The following is an 18,645-nucleotide window of genomic DNA, read 5'->3' on the forward strand; positions in this document are numbered from 1 at the left end:
TGCTATATGTGAACATGGCCTAAGGGGTGGAGGCGTTTTTTTTCTCTCTTTTTAATTTTGCCTTGCATACCAGTCATTATACAGGAAAGAGTGTAAAATCCATTTTATCTTTGGTTTTGGATTTTATTGTCACTCTGTAAAAGTCGTAATACTCTGACAACATTGTTCCCAGCAGCGTCCTGGGAGTCACAGATGCATCCAGGCATACCGTATATACTCGAGTATAAGCTGTCCCCAGTATAAGCCGAGGCACCTAATTTTGCCACGGAAAACTGGCAAAGCTTATTGACTCAAGTATAAGACGGGTATGCATTGTCCCCTCATCCCTGTCCTGGCATGCATGGCTCCCCTGTCCCTGTCCTGGTATGCATGGCTCCCCGGTACATGTCCTGCTATGCATGGCTCCTCCATCCCGTCCCAGTATGCATGGCTCCCTTTATCCTACTCACCCTCCAGTGTGCCCTCGCTGCATCTCGGTGGTCCCGCGTCTTCGCAGCATATCAATGGTTCTGGTTTCCTGCAGCTCTTCCTGTGCTGAGCGATCTTGTGGCGTCGCTCATTAAGGTAATGAATATGCACTCTATGCCTATGGGGGTGGAGAGGCGTGCATATTCATTACCTTAATTAGTGGCGCCATGTGATCGCGCCGGAAGAGCTGCTGGAAGCCGGAACCATTGAGATGCTGTGAAGGCTCCGGGACCACTGAGATGCTGCAAGGGCATGCTGGAGGGTGAATAGGAGCCGGAGGCTGTCACTGTGAGCTGCTATAAGAGAAATGAATATTAGTTTCTCTTTAGCAGCGGGCAGAGTTACAGCCGCAGCCGCCGGCTTCTGCCTCCTGTAACCCGCTGCTCCGCCGCTCTCCCTCCCCCGCCAGCTTTCTGGACAATTGACTCATGTATAAGCTGAGGGGGGCGTTTTCAGCACAAAAAAAATGTGCTGAAAAACTTGGCTTATACACAAGTATATACAGCATTCCCTATGCTGTTCCCATTCCACTTGAGTGCTATTTCAATCCATCTCAGAAATTTTCCTGCACCCTCCAGACCTCCCGGGAGGGTCTGCCAGAAAAATGCTTGAATTTCTCATTGACTTCCATTACACTCATTACAGGATGACTATGGGGTTGTATTATACTACTATGGATGACTATGGGGGTGCATTATACTTTATGGATAATTTTGGGGGTGCATTATACTTTATGGATGGCTATGGGGTATTATACTTTATGGATGACTATGGGGGTGCATTATACCTTATTGATGACTATGGGGATTCATTATACTTTAGGAGTGACCAGGGGGTGCATGATACTTTACGGATGACTATGGGGTGCAATATACTTTATGGATGATTACATTATACTTTATCAACAACTGTGGGGGTGCATTATACTTCATTGGATGACTATGGGGGTGCATTATACTACTATGGATGCCTATGGGGTGCATTATACTTTATGACACCAGCAGATCTAATCGCAACTCCATTCTCCCTGTGAAATACGATGACTGAGGGAAAGACTCCAGGATTGCCAGTGACAAGGCTAAACACTCTACAAAGCTTAAATGGAAAGCTAGAGAGAACTTTGAAACCATTAAGCATGAACTTTCTTGTACTATATCAAACTTATGGCAAAAATTGCAGTCACATCAACATCTCCCAGCCTGCTTCTTTTGAACTACCACTAGAGGGAGTCCTAGGACAATTGTGTTCAGTTTATAAAACCTATTCCTGAAAGTCAAACGAATACATTACAATTCTGCAAAGGCTTAATACATCTGATTTTCTTGAAGAGCTACAAGGTTTCCAACAATTAAATTCTGAGAATTCAGTTAAAATGATCATCTAAGTCACGCTGTTCAAAATCTTCATCACTCTGCAAACAACTTGTAAGAGCACGTGCAGAAGCTGGGGCTACTAAGGTGCAAGACGCTTTTGCGCAAAAGAAAACTGAGATAGAAGTGGAAGCAGCATGCAAGAACGCAGAAATGGAAGGGAATGCAGCAGAAGCAGGACGAAAGAAGGCAGTAATCAGTGGGAGCCAAAGAGATAGCATCAGTTTAACTGATTTTGATACTGAAGACCCTCTTAAGCATATAAGAGATTATGTACTAAGCCAAAATAGTGCACCCCTGACTCCAACAATCATTCCTGACAGCACATACATTTCTCTAAGGGTTCAGACTCATCTGAGAAACTCGGATGAGACTCACACGTCAATACCCGGCACTCAGATCAGAGCGCGCGGCCGCATAGGAATACATGCAGCCGCAAGCTCCGCTTCTCTGTGCCAGGTGCAGTGCCAGGTATTGCCGTGCGAGACTCATCCGAGTTTTGTGCAAGTGAGTATGAGCCCTAAGGCAACAGCACAAAGATCCTTCACCAGCATCCTTCATTCAAGGTCAGTACAATGCGCTGCCAACGCCTCATTCTGAACCCCCTTCATGCACCAGAACGTACCAGGTCCCCGCACCTTACCAAAACCTATATACAGAAGCGCACCTGCAAGCCAATATGCAGGCAACTCATCACATTGCGGATAGCCACACAGTTCCAGCTCCATGCGTGGCAGAAACTATGCACATTAAACCAGTTACTGTACTTGGGCTGGGTTCACATTACGTTCTAGCAGTCCGTTAGACGGACTGCGTTACACCACGGCATAACACAGTGTAACGCAGTCTGTTAACGCTGCCATTAAGCCCTATTTCAGGCGCATCGCTAGCGCACCCCCAAAATGGGCATGCGCTAGCGATGTGCCGTCATTGAGTGACGGACCCTGGGACGCGAGCTGCAGCGTTTCCGGGTCTGTCACCGCTAGCGCAGATAGAGCATCTGCTAGCGCTATCTGTGCTAGCGCGTCAGCACTTGCGTTAACGCAGTCCGTTTAATGCATGTGTTGAACGGGCTGCTTTAACGCAATGTGAACCTACCTTTAATGCTTATGCTGCATCATATTTTCCTGTTTTCCTAGGTCAAAATGCCACAGACAATATGAATAACACTACTCAGCCAGCAACTGTTTTTCCAAAATAAGAGAAAACTGACATGTCTGACTTTCCAAGGTCAATAGTTCGAACTTACTAAGACTGGTCTCACAAGGTTCGATGATCAACCTGAAAACTACAGAGATTAAAAAAGGTGACTTTAGAACTGTAATTAGTGACCTCAGCATCACTGCTGCTGAAGAGCTAGATCTGCTGATCAGGTGGCTACAAACCACAGAACGGATCAGGAGACTTATATCTGTCCACATAAGTAATCCAGCGGCTGGTCTCATGGCTGCATGGGAGAGACAAAGCTATGGTAGTCCTGAAGCCATAAAAAATGCACTGTTCTGTGAATACAGGAATTTTCAAAAACGTCCAGTAAAGACAGTTCAAACTTCCTGGAGCTCAGCGATCAACTGCTAGCGCTCCAGCTGGCCAAAGCAAGCACGCACCTACCTGGCCTCAGCTACCTGGAAACTGTTCATGGAATCTGTCCAATAGTTTCTAAGCTGCCGTACAACATACAAGAAAAGTGGACCACACTTGGGTGAAAGCACAAAAGAGAAAACCAAGTCTCCTTTCCTTAGTTTTCCTACTTCTGTGAGTTTATCAGAAATATTGCAGAGTGTAAGTGGAGCGCCCCCAGACGCAGGGCCGCGGGTTACTCGGTACCGGTCCTCTCTGTCTCAGTTCTAGGATTGTCACGGTGGCTGGACCCGGTCGGTGACCCTGCTAAGGGGCGTCCAATGAAAGTCGGCTAAGGTTTCGTGATGCCACCTGTGGTATTCGGTCAGAGTGACCGACGCTGCTTGGGGTCCACTGGGGTGATGTGATGGCAGCTAGCTGGTATACCTTCCCACAGGTGAAGTATAACCCCAGGGCTTCCCAGTAGTGTAGGTGGTGATGATGTGAGGCGCGGTTAATAATGAGGACACAGGGTTGCAGTCTCTTTACTTTTACTGATTTCGGGATCCTCAATCCAGAGCACTGCTAACTGGGCTGTCTGAGACCGGCCGGTCCGAAGGCACATCCAGAGTTCCCTTTGCAGGTGGAAATCAGTGCCTGCCACTAGCGCCTGTGTGTTGTAGTTCTTCCCTGCTGAGCATTCGGGATAGTCCTCACAATTTTCGTGTTCGTTCTTTCTCTCTCTCTCTCTGTCCCCCAAGTTTATCTGGATAGGACGCACCCGTTTGACGGGAAGGCTCGGAGCTATTCTGGGACCCTAGAGACGCCCCTCTCCACGCTTGCCCCCTATGTCTTCTTAGGTGATGTATGGTAGACAGCCAACCTATAATCAACTGTCCTGCGGTATTTGAAGTAGTGCTTGGAGTCAGTTACTTCCTCGGTGTTCCGGTCACCGGCTACGCGCCTCAGTAGGATGTTGCCGTTCTCGGGGCACAACTCCTACTGGCTCTCCTTTGTGCTTTGATCTCGTTTCTCACTTTTCCACAATATCCTTCTCTTCGTGTCCTTTCTTAGGATGCCGCCGCAAGGTAGTGCAGGCTCCGTCACTTTCTACTCTTTCTGCTAGGTACCTGCCAGGAACCCACCCCTGACAGGTCCTCCCTGGAGCTCTTCCAGGCTGCGTTCTGTTCTAACTTCCTATCCGACCCCCAGTTTTACCAGTGTGAGGAGTGGCCTAATACATAGTGCCTTTTGCTCCCCCTGGTGGCCGGAGTGTGAAGTGTAATGTGTGCTTGTGATACCTGGTCAGGTGAACTCCTTTAGTGCAATCAGACATAACATCACTCCCCTTAGTGGCAGAGCAACATTACTGCAACGACCAGGACTCTGGGGCGCTGCATAAGACTGATCCAAACCTTTACTATGGGGAACCCAGAAGCCCTGGTTCATCCCCTCCTAAGTATGGAAGTCCACATTCAAGCAACAGAAACCGCAGCAGTCCAATGTCAGTGAAAAAAAACTGACATTTTTCCCACACCTACATCAGCTCCAGACAAGGGCAGCCAAGGTGAAAAGGATGAAAATCCTAATAGCTACATCCCCTAAAAAGTGCATCGCCTTCAGAAAGAAACCACTCCAGGAACGCAGTGATCTTCTAAAGAAGTTTGGGGTATGTTACAGATGTTATGCTTCTACTGAACATTTTGCTAAAGACTGTAAAATTGCTATTTTCTGTCAGCAGGATTGTGCACAGTAACCTACAGACAGTGTCAGGTTGGCGCCGTTATTCTGATTACAATGATACCTTGGTTGATGAAAACCATCTTGTGGTTGTTGCATGTCAAAATCAGGGGGGTCTTTGTGCTTAAAAGGGATTCCCTGTGTACCCATGATCAGGAATGGTGTTAGGGGCAGACAAACTAGGCATTTGCCTAGGGCCTCACTACCCTAAGGGCCCCACCACGTGGTCGCTGTGGGGACTGTGAGCCTGCGCTGGCTCTGTCCCCCTGCATCACGCATTCAACTGTATCAGAATCATAGATGCTGATACAGTTGAAATCAATGATGGAGGAGAGAGCATCAGGTGGCGCTCCCTCTCCCATCATTCCCTCTCTGCTTCTTATGCAGCGGGTGCAATGACATCACATCATCGCGCCATGCCGTGCTGAGCAGTGGAGCTGCGGAGTAGATGCATTGTAGAGATCAGACCAGTGGGGGAAAGAGGAGAGGTGAGTATGCATTCATTTGTTTTAAATCAGTGAGTATGTGGTGCCCATAATACTGGAATAATACAGGGTGTGCATTATGCTATTTGAGGCTGTATTATACTATTTGAGGCTGCATTAAATCATATGGGGCTGCATTATACCATATGGAGGCTGCATCATACTCTATGGGGGCTGCATTATACTTTATGAGGCTGCATTATACTATATGGGGCTGCATAATACTCTATGGGGGCTGCATTATACTCTGTTGGGGCTGCATTGTACTTTATAGGGCTGCATTGTACTCTACGGGGCTGCATTTTACTCTACAGGGCTGCATGATATTCTATGGGGGCTGCATTATACACTACAGAGCTTCATTGTACTCTATGTGGCAACATTATACTATATGAGGCTACATTACACTCCTATGGGGGCTGCATCACACTTTATGAGGCTGCATGATACTCTAGAGCTGCATTATACTCTATGGTGGCTGCATTATACTGTATGGGGGCTGCGTTATACTCTATCGGGGCTGCGTTATACTCTATCAAGGACTATGGGATGTGCATTATACTATATGTACTATATGGGGGCTGCTTTATACTCTACGTACTTTATGGGGGCTGCATTGGGAGTGCATTATACTAAATGTGACTTCATTATACTATATTGAGGACTATGGAGAATGTATTAAACTATTTGAGGGACTATGGGGTGCATTATACTATGGGTAGTGCATTATACTAAATGGAGGACTATGGGTGTACATTATACAATATGGATGACTATGGGATGCCTTATGCTATATTGTGGACTATGGGGATTGTATTATACAGTATGGAGGGTTATGGGGGCGCATTATACTATAAGGAAAACTATTGGGTGCGTGGTCACGCTGACATCTGACAGTATGACCACGCAGCGCTCTGACTGATGGTCTTACCGGTGGTAGCATTATTGCCGATCAGAACCACCCTGCTGGTGTTCCGCACGCTGTCACACAGATGACAGTGTGGCAAACACCATAGGAAGCCGATTAAAACGCAAACAAAAACTCAGCAAATCTACAAACATTTTTATACCTGTGTTTTTGCTGCGGATTTAACTGACTTAATTGAAGTCAGTGGGTGAAAAACGCTGAAGAAATGCACAAAGTATTGACATGCTGCAGAAAAAACGCACTGCAAATACTCAAAGGAAATTTACTGATCATGCGCACAACACTTCAGAATTGTTATTGAATTAGCTTGCATAAGGATTCCATAGCGTTTTTGCCCCATTTCCGAATGGAAAAAAAATCACAAAAACGCATCAAAAATGCACAGTGTGCACACAGCCTTGGAGGTGCCCCAGGCAAGTAGAGAAGAGGTAGAGTTGCAATAAAAAATGTACAATAATTCTGCACTGCCCCCTCCGCACCCCACCCGGGTTCACACTTTCTGCTATATCTCCATACAGTTTAAAACAATGATGAAACATGGAGCACTATTCCATCATTGTCTCTGTGTGTCTGAGCTCTATTGTTTCAGCATATGACATCACAACAGGTTATGTGAGGTCCATCAAACTGTGTGGAAGGGTATAGGGGCCATTATACTGTATAGAGGGTCATCTATTTATATAATTGCCTTGTAATGTTTTAATTTCCTGTTCTGTCCAGATGTCACCGTATCCCTGAATTCCAAGCGGAGGAAGTTCACCGACCGCCATATTGGGACACCAGCAGTGCCCCAGAGACCTGGTCGTTGCAGTATGACACTCTGCCACTAAGGGGAGTGATGGTACGTCTGATGGCACTGAAGGAATTCTCCTGACCAGGTATCACCAGCACACATTACACTTCACACTCCGGCCACTAGGGGGAGCAAAAGGCTTTATTTATTGGGCCCCTCCTCACACTGGTAAAACTAGGGGTTGGATAGAAAGTTAGTCAGAAGCTGACTGGGTTGGATTCAGGCAACATCCCGTGGCAGGGGGTGTTGCAGGGAGAAGACACAAGGAGGGTCCCTGTCAGGCGTGGGAACCTGGCAGGTGCCTAGCAAACAGAGCAGAACGTAATGGAGCTGCGCCTGCACCTCTTTGCGGCGGTATCCTAAGAAAGAGACAAGAAGGGAAGGATATTGTGGAACAGTGTAAACGAGATGAAGCAAAAAAGGAGTACCAGTAGGAGTCGTGCCGTAAGACCGAGGCAACATCCTACTGAGGCGCGTAGCCGGTGGCCGGAACACCGCGGGAGTAACTGACTTTAGGCCTTACTTCAAACTCCGCAGGACAGTTAATTATAGGTTGGCTGTCTACCTTAAATTTCCTAAGAAGACATAGGGGGCAACAGTGGGAGAGGGGCGTCTCTAGGGTCCCGGAAGACCTCCAGGCCTTCCCGTCATATGGGTGCGTCCTAGCCAAAACATACTGGGGGACGAGAAACTAGAAACTGGAAACTCTGGAAGTGCCCATCGGACCGGACAGTCTCTGATAGCCCTGTTAAACGTGCTCTGGATTGAGGATCCTGAAGTCTTCAGTAAAGAGGTAAAGAGACTGCAACCCTGTGTCCTCGTTATTGACTGCACCTCACATCATTACCATCCACCTTACTGGGAAGCCCTGGGGACATACTTCACCTGTGGGAAGGTATATCATCCAGCTGCCATTCCATCACCCCAGCGGACCCCACAGCAGCGTCGGTCACCCTGACCGAACACCACAGGTGGCGTCACGAACCCCTGACAGACTGCACCACCTTTATTGGACGTCCCTTAGCAGGGTCGCGGACTGGGTCTAGCCACCGTGACAGCCTCAGAACCGAACCAGAGTGGCCCGGTACCGAGAACTCGTGGCCCTGTGTTTGGGGGCGCTCCAACACCCAAGTGATGGGTGTCTCAATATGGAAACTGCTGCTGGTACCAACCTATTGGTCGCACCGCACACACACACAAGCTCTATGCACCGTACACACCACACACACACTCACACACAAACTTACATTCACACTCGCACACACACTCGCACTCGCACACACACTCACATTCACACTCTCACACTCACATTCACACTCACACACTCACAGCCTCTTGCGTGTTACGACCAGCGGAACACCATCGCGAATGCGCAGCCGCCAGGATCAGTTGAATGATTCACTGACTGCCGCCATCTTTGCACAGGAGGAGTGCATGCGCAGTTTTAATGTGACCGCTGCTATCTGTCTGCACAAAGATGGCGGTAGTCTGATTAATTGCGCCTGCGCAATTTACACGCAGGTGCATTGAATCATTTGGCTGATCCCGGCGGTAGATGCGTGACGTGTCTACAGGCAGAGGAAGCCGGTCACATTGAAGGGGTTTTCCCACGAACAAAAGTTCCTTTTAAAAATTGACTGTGTCTGATCGTGTATGGAGCATACCACATCTGCTGGGCAGGGGAGGAAGCAAAAGACAATACTGACATTACAGCAGGGGATCACAGTGGATTCATTTTGTGAGGTAAAATATTTCACTGACTGTTTTTTTTAAATATTTTACTTCACAAAATGTATCCTCTTCAATCTCCTGCTGTAATGTCAGATTGTCTTTTGCTTCCTCCCCTTCCCAGGAGCTATGAGCACATGGGGGGAGAGATTCTCAATGCTGCAAATCCTGCCCCCGTCATGACATTACCGCCCTCCTGATGCGATAGCATCGGGCCTCCATCTAGTTATTGTTAGAATCTTTTGCTTTTGACCATCCGCCATCTTTCTGTGGTTTTCTGGCTGCTGGTCTTTTCCCCCTGGTGCTGGGTTGTCTTGGTCAGGTGATTGTATCACCCTTTATTACCCCACACCTGCCTCCCAGTCCTTGCTGGACAACAGTGTTAATCCGCTAGAGTTCTGGCTAGGTGCTTAGACAGCTTTCTGTGTTTGATATTGTGCAGTTCTGGGATCTCTGGTTCTGCTATCCTTAGTTTCTGTTTTCAGTTGGTTTCTGCAGCCATCTCTGTGTTTTCTGTTAGGAGGTGACTTGTTTTTATACCCAGTCCTTAGATCTTTGAGGGACCTCCTTTCCCCTATCTATAGGTCTTCGCTTGAGTTTAACCTAGGATCGTCGGTGGATCTATTCACTGGGAATGGGTCACCCACTCCATTGTAGGGTATCAGCCTAGTCTCAGTACAGGGTCAGTTTTCCCCCTTCAATCCTAGTTCTGTGTTGCAGTTCCCTAACAGTTTGTCAAGCCACATATATTAAAAATTTTTTTAAAAATAAAAATTCTCTCCCGGATTCCTTCAATATGAGCAGTGTCCAAGAACTTGCTCAACACTTGCAAGGGTTAACTTTGGAAGTAGCTGACCTGCAACAGCACGTGAGTAATTACTCTGGAGCGCGCTCTGAAGAACCTAAGGTAGTTGGATCGCCCCCAGACACAGGGCCACGAGTTCTCGGTACCGGGCCTCTCTGGTTCGGTTCTGAGGCTGTCACGGTGGCTAGACCCGGTCCACGACCCTGCTAAGGGGCATCCAATAAAGGTGGTACAGTCTGTCAGGGATTCGTGACGCCACCTGTGGTGTTCGGTCAGGGTGACCGACGCTGCTGTGGGGTCTGCTGGGGTGATGGAATGGCAGCTGGATGGTATACCTTCCCACAGGTGAAGTATGTCCCCAGGGCTTCCCAGTAAGGCAGATGGTAATGGTGTAGGGTACAGTCAATAACGAGGACACAGGGTTGCAGTCTCTTTACCTCTTTACTGAAGACTTCAGGATCCTCAATCCAGAGCACGCTTAACAGGGCTATCTGAGACCGGCTGGTCCGATGGGCACATCCAGAGTTTCCTTCGCAGATGGAAATCGTTGCCTACCACTAGCGCCTGTGTGTTGTAGTCCTATCCTGCTGAGCATTCGGAATAGTCCTCACAACTGCTGTTCTCGTTCGTTCGTTCTCTACAGCTCTCTCTCTCTTTGGTTCCAGATCTTTCTAGTTCAACGTCCCCCAGGTATGTTATGGCTAGGACGCACCCGTATGACGGGAAGGCTCGGAGCTCTTCTGGGACCCTAGAGACGCCCCTCTCCACGCGTTGCCCCCTATGTCTTCGTAGGTGTAGTAAGGTAGAAGGCCAACCTATGATTAACTGTCCTGCGGAGTTCGAAGTAAGGCCTAGAGTCAGTTACTCCCGCGGTGTTCCGGCCACCGGTTACGCGCCTCAGTAGGAAGTTGCCTCGGTCTCACGGCACGACTCCTACTGGTACTCCTTTGTGCTTGATCTCGTTTACACTGTTCCACAATGTCCTTCCCTTCGTGTCTCTCTCTTGGATACCACCGCGGGGTGTGCAGGCGTGGTTCCGTTGTTACGTTCTGTTCTGTTCGCTAGGCACCTGCCAGGTTCCCACGCCTGACAGGGACCCTCCTTGTGTCTTCTCCATGCAACACCCCCTGCCACGGGATGTTGCCTGAATCCAACCCAGTCAGATTCTGACTAACTTCCTCCCTGACCCTTAGTTTTACCAGTGTGAGGAGTGGCCCAATAAATAAAGCCTTTTGCTCCCCCTAGTGGCCGGAGTGTGAAGTGTAATGTGTTCTGGTGATACCTGGTCAGGAGAACTCCTTTAGTGCCATCAGACGTACCATCACTCCCCTTAGTGGCAGAGCGTCATACTGCAACGACCAGGTCTCTGGGGTGCTGCAGTAGGATTATGTTGTGAATTCTGTTGTCGAACTCCCTCCTGTGGTCGTGAATGGTACTTCGGCGAGTTCTGTCCATGGACTCCCTCTGGTGGCTGTGAGTGAAGCTGCTGCTTCTGAGGTTCTTTACACAGGTGACGTGGTTTATCCTTTGGTTGGCTGCTCTATTTAACTCCACTCAGATTGTTACTCCATGCCAGCTGTCAATGTTCCTGCATTGGTTCAGTTCGCTCTTGGATCTTTCTGGTGACCTGTCTTCTCCAGCAGAAGCTAAGTTCCTGATAGTTATTATTTGTTCATTGTTTCCTTGTCCAGCTGGTTATCATGATTTTGTCTTGCTAGCTGGAAGCTCTGGGATGCAGAGTGGCATCTCCGCACCGTTAGTCGGTGCGGAGGTCTTTTTGCACACTCTGCGTGGTCTTTTGTAGTTTTTTGTGCTGACCGCAAAGATACCTTTCCTATCCTCTGTCTGTTTAGTAAGTCTGGCCTCCCTTTGCTGAAACCTGTTTCATTTCTGCGTTTGTGACTTTCATCTTTACTCACAGTCAATATATGTGGGGGGCTGCCTTTTCCTTTGGGGAATTTCTCCGAGGCAAGGTAGGCTTTATTTTCTATCTCTAGGGCTAGCTAGCTCTTAGGCTGTGAAGAGGCGTCTAGGCAGAGTTAGGTACGCTCCATGGCTATTTCTAGTTGTGTGATAGGATTAGGGGTTGCGGTCAGCAGAGCTCCCACATCCCAGAGCTTGTCCTGTGTGAGTTTAACTATCAGGTCGTGGCGGGTGCTCCTAACCACCAGGTCATAACAGTACAGCTGGCCAAAAGTATTAATGCATCTCAATAGAGGGATAAGAGAAGTTCTGAGACCATTTTTTTTCTTTGTGTTTTGTCTTTCTTTTCCCCTAAACCTTTGGGTGGTTCAGGACACAGGTGTAGATATGGACATTCAAGGTCTGTCCTCTTGTGTGGATCATCTCACTGCAAGGGTACAAAACATTCAAGATTTTGTGGTTCAGAATCCAATGTTAGAGCCTAGAATTCCTATTCCTGATTTATTTTCTGGGGATAGATCTAAGTTTCTGAATTTCAAAAATAATTGTAAACTGTTTCTAGCTTTGAAACCCCGCTCCTCTGGTGACCCCGTTCAACAAGTAAAAATCATTATTTCTTTGTTGCGTGGTGACCCTCAAGACTGGCCATTTTCCTTTGCTCCAGGAGATCCTGCATTGCGTGATGTTGATGCGTTTTTTCTGGCGCTTGGATTGCTTTATGATGAACCAAATTCAGTGGATCAGGCAGAGAAAATCTTGCTGGCTTTGTGTCAGGGTCAGGATGAAGCGGAGGTGTACTGTCAGAAGTTTAGAAAGTGGTCTGTGCTTACTTAGTGGAATGAGTGTGCCCTGGCGGCAATTTTCAGAAAGGGTCTTTCTGAAGCCCTTAAGGATGTCATGGTGGGATTTACCACGCCTGCTGGTCTGAATGAGTCTATGTCCTTGGCCAATCAGATCGATCGGCGCTTGCGTGAGCGCAAAGCTGTGCACCATCTGGCGGTATTCTCTGAGCATAGGCCTGAGCCTATGCAGTGTGATAGGACTTTGACCAGAGCTGAACGGCAAGAACACAGACGTCGGAATGGGCTGTGTTTTTACTGTGGTGAATCCACTCACGCTATCTCCGATTGTCCTAAGCGCACTAAGCGGTTCGCTAGGTCTGCCACCATTGGTACGGTACAGTCTAAATTTCTTTTGTCCGTTACTCTGATTTGCTCTCTGTCATCCTATTCTGTTATGGCATTTGTGGATTCAGGCGCTGCCCTGAATTTGATGGACTTGGAGTTTGCCAGGCGCTGTGGTTTTTTCTTGGAGCCCTTGCAGTATCCTATTCCATTGAGAGGAATTGATGCTACGCCTTTGGCCAAGAATAAGCCTCAGTACTGGACTCAATTGACCATGTGCATGGCTCCTGCACATCAGGAGGATATTCGCTTTTTGGTGTTGCATAATCTGCATGATGTGGTCGTTTTGGGGTTGCCATGGCTACAGGTCCATAATCCAGTGTTGGATTGGAAATCTATGTCTGTGTCCAGCTGGGGTTGTCAGGGGGTACATGGTGATGTTCCATTGTTGTCAATTTCGCCTTCCACTCCTTCTGAAGTCCCTGAGTTTTTATCAGATTACCGGGATGTATTTGAAGAGCCCAAATCCGGTGCCCTACCTCCTCATATGGATTGCAATTGTGCTATTAATTTGATTCCTGGTAGTAAGTTTCCTAAGGGCCGTCTGTTTAATTTATCTGTGCCAGAGCACGCCGCTATGCGGAGTTATATAAAGGAATCCTTGGAGAAGGGTCATATTCGCCCGTCGTCGTCACCATTAGGAGCAGCGTTCTTTTTTGTGGCCAAGAAGGATGGCTCTTTGAGACCTTGTATTGATTACCGCCTTCTTAATAAGATCACAGTCAAATTTCAGTATCCTTTGCCGCTGCTCTCTGATTTGTTTGCTCGGATTAAGGGGGCTAATTGGTTCACCAAGATAGATCTTCGAGGGGCGTATAATCTTGTGCAAATTAAACAGGGCGATGAATGGAAAACAGCATTTAATACGCCCGAGGGCCATTTTGAGTACCTGGTTATGCCATTCGGGCTTTCTAATGCTCCATCTGTGTTTCAGTCCTTTATGCATGACATCTTTCGAGAGTACCTGGATAGATTCATGATTGTATATTTGGATGACATTTTGGTCTTTTCGGATGATTGGGAGTCTCATGTGAAGCAGGTCAGAATGGTGTTCCAGGTCCTTCGTGCGAATTCCTTGTTTGTGAAGGGGTCAAAGTGTCTCTTTGGAGTTCAGAAGGTTTCATTTTTGGGTTTCATTTTTTCCCCTTCTACTATCGAGATGGACCCTGTTAAAGTTCAGGCCATTTATGATTGGACTCAGCCGACATCTGTGAAGAAAAAAAACACAAAAAAGATCCCTCGCATAAAAATAAGAGAGATCACATGAATGTATAGTTCAAAAACATAGAAATTTTTATTAAACACATACAATATAAAAATCCTCAACCAATAAGGTCATACAGTTAAAAATACCTCCGATCTAAAGAACAGCAAGTCTCATGCAATGATGTAAATAAACTCCTATAACATTGCTTACATATGGCCCACCTAAATGGTAATTGGCCTAAATAATAGCATAATAATGTGGTAAGTACAAAGCCTACATACGGGAATAACTGTATATATCTAATACAGCACACAACTGCTACCAAATTTACACAGAACAAGAAGTGTATAAACACTAATATATAATGTCTATAAATATACCGCAATAATGCAATACTAACTATGCATGATGGTGCTATAAATATGCCAATAAAAGGTAGCCACTAGAGCTGCATATATGTACAAACTATACTAACTATATGCCGGGGAAACTATATATAGGGGAAATAAGAAGAAAATCGCAATATGGTTGTATGGTACAATAACATAGGTAAATCCTATAAATATGCCGCGATGCAAAAAATGCTACCGCTACTGCAAGAGGGCGATGTATATATATAAAGTCAAGTCTTAGACTAAATAGCCCCGATATCTATCAAAACCGATAGTATGATGGCAAACTAAATGTGCCGCGATGCAAAAAATGCTACCGCTGCTACAAAAGGTGATGTGTATATATAAAGTCAAGTTTTAGACCAAATAGCCCCAATCCCTATAAAAACCGATAGTATAATGGCAAACAATCCCCTTACATACCCCTTACCCCTTTAAATCCCGAGTAGGAGATGAAATATAATTACCACATAAATCAAAGCGCAGGACCTGCTGACTGCCCGACGCGCGTTTCGATAGAATATCTTCTTCCGAGGAAGAAAACTTGACTTTATATATACACATCACCTTTTGTAGCAGCGGTAGCATTTTTTGCATCGCGGCACATTTAGTTTGCCATCATACTATCGGTTTTGATAGATATCGGGGCTATTTAGTCTAAGACTTGACTTTATATATATACATCGCCCTCTTGCAGTAGCGGTAGCATTTTTTGCATCGCGGCATATTTATAGGATTTACCTATGTTATTGTACCATACAACCATATTGCGATTTTCTTCTTATTTCCCCTATATATAGTTTCCCCGGCATATAGTTAGTATAGTTTGTACATATATGCAGCTCTAGTGGCTACCTTTTATTGGCATATTTATAGCACCATCATGCATAGTTAGTATTGCATTATTGCGGTATATTTATAGACATTATATATTAGTGTTTATACACTTCTTGTTCTGTGTAAATTTGGTAGCAGTTGTGTGCTGTATTAGATATATACAGTTATTCCCGTATGTAGGCTTTGTACTTACCACATTATTATGCTATTATTTAGGCCAATTACCATTTAGGTGGGCCATATGTAAGCAATGTTATAGGAGTTTATTTACATCATTGCATGAGACTTGCTGTTCTTTAGATCGGAGGTATTTTTAACTGTATGACCTTATTGGTTGAGGATTTTTATATTGTATGTGTTTAATAAAAATTTCTATGTTTTTGAACTATACATTCATGTGATCTCTCTTATTTTTATGCGAGGGATCTTTTTTGTGTTTATGTACTTTGGATGTGTTCTTGTATACTATATGGACTAATATGTATGGACATCTGTGAAGAGCCTGCAGAAGTTCCTGGGCTTTGCTAATTTTTACCGTCGCTTCATCGCTAATTTTTCTAGTATTGCTAAACCGTTGACTGATTTGACCAAGAAAGGTGCTGATGTGGTCAATTGGTCCTCTGCGGCTGTAGAGGCTTTTCAGGAGTTGAAGCGTCGTTTTTCTTCTGCCCCTGTGTTGTGCCAGCCAGATGTTTCGCTCCCGTTTCAGGTCGAGGTTGATGCTTCTGAGATTGGAGCAGGGGCTGTTTTGTCGCAAAGAAGTTCTGATGGCTCGGTGATGAAACCATGTGCCTTCTTTTCTAGAAAATTCTCGCCTGCTGAGCGCAATTATGATGTTGGCAATCGAGAGTTGTTGGCCATGAAGTGGGCATTCGAGGAGTGGCGACATTGGCTTGACGGAGCTAAACATCGCGTGGTGGTCTTGACGGATGACAAGAATTTGACTTATCTCGAGTCTGCCAAACGGTTGAATCCTAGACAGGCTCGATGGTCGCTCTTTTTCTCCCGTTTTGATTTTGTGGTTTCATACCTTCCGGGATCTAAGAATGTGAAGGCTGATGCCCTGTCAAGGAGTTTTGTGCCTGGGGCGTGTCCTAGCTGGCCATGTGAGTGGAAGCAGGGAAGAGTGCTCCCGCTGCCAGAAGGACAAAAATCCTGCTTTAACCCCGATTTTCGGGTAAACTCACCTAAATCCGGCTGGCTGAAGGTCCGGAGAGTGCAGCGGTGCGGAGCGGCGGGTCCGGAGTCGGCAGCGATGACCAGGAGGCGGCAGAAAGACGCTGGCACCAGCGATGCAGGAGCCAGCCAAGATGGCTCCGATGCTAGGGAGGACGCCGAGAAGGAGAACGCCGCATGTCAGCGGCGCATGGAGGTGGCCGCAAAGCTGCAGCAGTATGCCAGAGTGGAGGCTGCTGAGGAGGCAGAACCAGGATCTGGAGCTGGAGCTGACCAGGAGGAGGAGGAAGCAAGCAAGGCTGAGCAGCATGAGGTACAGAGGGGGAAGGAGAGAGGCAGCATGGCTGGGGCTAGTGGGGGACCTGGAGGCATATCACAGGGAGAGGAGCCGACTCTTAGAGATGTTATCACACTGATCTCTTCATGTCAGCAATCCCTGAACTCCTTGGCCCAGCAGATGCAGGAAGTTAAAGGGGACACTGCACAGATTAATGCGGCTCTGCAGAAAATGGACAAACGTATAGGAGTGGTGGAGGAGAGGGTGAGCACGGCAGAAGATCACATAGTTAAGCTCCAAAAAGCTGAAAAGAAGTTCGCCCAAGCAATAGCCGAGCTCGCTGCTAAAAATGAGGATCTGGAAAATAGATCCAGAAGAAATAATATACGTATAGTGGGGCTGCCTGAAAAGACTGAGGGGAGAAATCCCACTGAGTTTGTTGAAAACTGGCTGTTGGAGAAGATTGGGAACACAGTGTTGACAAAAGTTTTTGCTGTTGAACGGGCTCATAGGGTCCCGCCACAGCCCCCTGCCCCAGGTGCGAATCCCCGTACCATGCTTGCTAAAATACTCAATTACAGAGACAGAGACATTATCCTCAGAAAGGCTAGAGAGATGAAGGATCTGACGGCTGGAGGTCAAAAAATCGCCATTTATCCGGATTACTCCGCTGCGGTTCAGAAACAGCGGATGAAGTTTACTGGAGTCAAGCGGCGACTGAGGGAGCTGGGAGTGCAGTACTCAGTGATGTTTCCCGCCAAGCTGAGACTGGTGGCTTTTAATAAGACCCACTTTTTCCTGACACCGGAGGACGCTACCCAGTGGCTTGATACTCATGAGAAAAAACTTAAGGGAATGGGCGACTGACATTTCGGCGAGATCCAGTTGGGATTTGTTTTCTCTGTCGATGGAGGAGAGTTCTGCGCTCGTTAGCAATGGTTAAAGAGTTGAGCAACTGTTGGGGGTTTTGCTGGGCTATATTGAAGGAATGGCCGGAGGGGACAGTACCAACTACTAAGTACGGGGGAGGAGGGTTATGCTGGGTACTGTGAACTGGTTTGGTACTTTTTCTATATGTTTATATAAGTTGAAATGTTAAGATACAATAAAGTGAAAGTTGGGGGGGAAATTGTGATTGCTATGGCAGCGGGACGCGAATGGAGAGGGTTAAGTAAGGGAGAGTGTTCGCAGTGGGCAGTGGAGCCCCACTCTTGCTGAGAGGAAGAATGCGTTACAATGGGGGGGTTAGGGGGGTAAGTTGGGAGGGGGCAGGGGGGGTGGGAAGGTTGGGGCAGCTCACACTTGGGAAATTGGATACTTTAAGAAATGATGAGCCACATGATGGGAGATTGTATTAAAATATTGAGTTGGAATGTGAGAGGTCTGGCGGATAAAACACGGCGGGTGGCAAGTCTGCAGTATGTCCGAGAACAGAAGGTCTCAATGATATGCCTGCTGGAGACACATTTAGTGCGGGAGAGGGTGAACGTATTGAATAGGCGCTGGATACAGAGGGCGTATCATTCTACTTTCTCGACGTACTCTAGGGGTGTGTCTGTGTTAATACCTGCGGGGGTGCAGTATGAGGAGGTAGCGGTAAAAGAGGATGTGGATGGTCAGTATGTGGTGGTGAAATGTAAAATAAATGGAGTGTTGATGTGTATAGCGGCAATGTATATTCCGCCCCCATACTCAAGTAAGAAGATAAGAGAGGTGCTGGAGAGGGTAGAGCGTTGGGGACCGTTACCATCTCTAATTATTGGCGATCTTAA

This window comes from Ranitomeya imitator, chromosome 5 (genome assembly GCF_032444005.1).
Source record: "Ranitomeya imitator isolate aRanImi1 chromosome 5, aRanImi1.pri, whole genome shotgun sequence".
NCBI classification, from domain to species: Eukaryota; Metazoa; Chordata; class Amphibia; order Anura; family Dendrobatidae; genus Ranitomeya; species Ranitomeya imitator.